This window comes from Tupaia chinensis, unplaced genomic scaffold (assembly GCF_000334495.1).
Source record: "Tupaia chinensis unplaced genomic scaffold, TupChi_1.0 Scaffold000159_1, whole genome shotgun sequence".
Classification (NCBI taxonomy): domain Eukaryota; kingdom Metazoa; phylum Chordata; class Mammalia; order Scandentia; family Tupaiidae; genus Tupaia; species Tupaia belangeri.
In genome coordinates this window covers 2,536,140-2,537,035 of record NW_006159630.1, presented here as the reverse complement: position 1 = coordinate 2,537,035, position 896 = coordinate 2,536,140, and the positions used below count along the sequence as shown (strand labels likewise).

General features: G+C 65.7%; 1 protein-coding gene across 2 annotated transcripts in view; it reads right to left on the bottom strand.

Annotated features, from left to right (window-relative positions):
* The window catches only part of TBC1D16 (TBC1 domain family member 16), a 69,167-nt gene that overhangs the window by 6,018 nt on the left and 62,253 nt on the right, over positions 1-896 (bottom strand). The window lies entirely within an intron of this gene.

Here is an 896-nt window from a genome sequence, read left to right as displayed (position 1 = left end):
CCGCCGCGCGCGGGGCCTGCCCCCCCCCCCCGTTATTTTTGCCAAACAAGCAGAGACGGACTGGCTCCCGCCTGGGGTCTGCAGTCTTCACCCCATCTCCTCGTCCTCACGCCCTGTTCTCAGTGCTACCCACGAAGGCCAGAAACAGGCAGCTGCCACGGGCCACCCAGCTGAGGGGGGCCCACTTCAGAACCAGCATCTGCCCCCCGCCCAGCAGCACTGTGGCTGGGTCGTCGGGCCCCCCAGCCGAGGGGGCCCCACTTCAGAACCAGCATCTGCACCCTGCCAGGCAGTCCTGTGGCTGTCTGGGAAACCTCGAAGGACAAGACGCCTGGATGCTCCCCTCCCGGGCCAGAACACCCCTTGCCCACACCTCCCCTGCCCACACCGCCCGCAGGGCTGCCCCCCGGGCGTCAGACCCCCTCCTCACGGGTGGGCCGAGCTCCCTCTCTAGCAGGCGAATGACTGAGTCTCGAGTCTTCCCAGCTGGGATTGGAGTCTGAACCTTCTGGAACAGCAGTCATGTTCCTTCTGCACCTGGTGAGGTCACCAGGCCTTCCCCTTCCAGCCCAGATCTGACTCCACTCCACCACTGTGAATGTGCGTCTCCTCTTCCTGGGGGGTGAGCCCTAACCCACCACGGTGCCCTACCCGCACACCTAGGGTGCCACTCCCGAGCCCCCTAATGGTGTAGTGGGATGCCCGCAAGGGCGTTAGCGGCGTGTCGACATCAGCCTCTAGGTATGCACACCAGCCAGGAACACTGTCACTTAAACAAATGGGTAAAATAGGCCGCGTTGCTGAGGCTGGACGGTGACCGAGTCACCACCCTAGTGCCTTCCGCTGGCTGGGCGTGCTGGGGGACGCCGGCTGCCCGCGGCGCCCTGCCGGCCCCC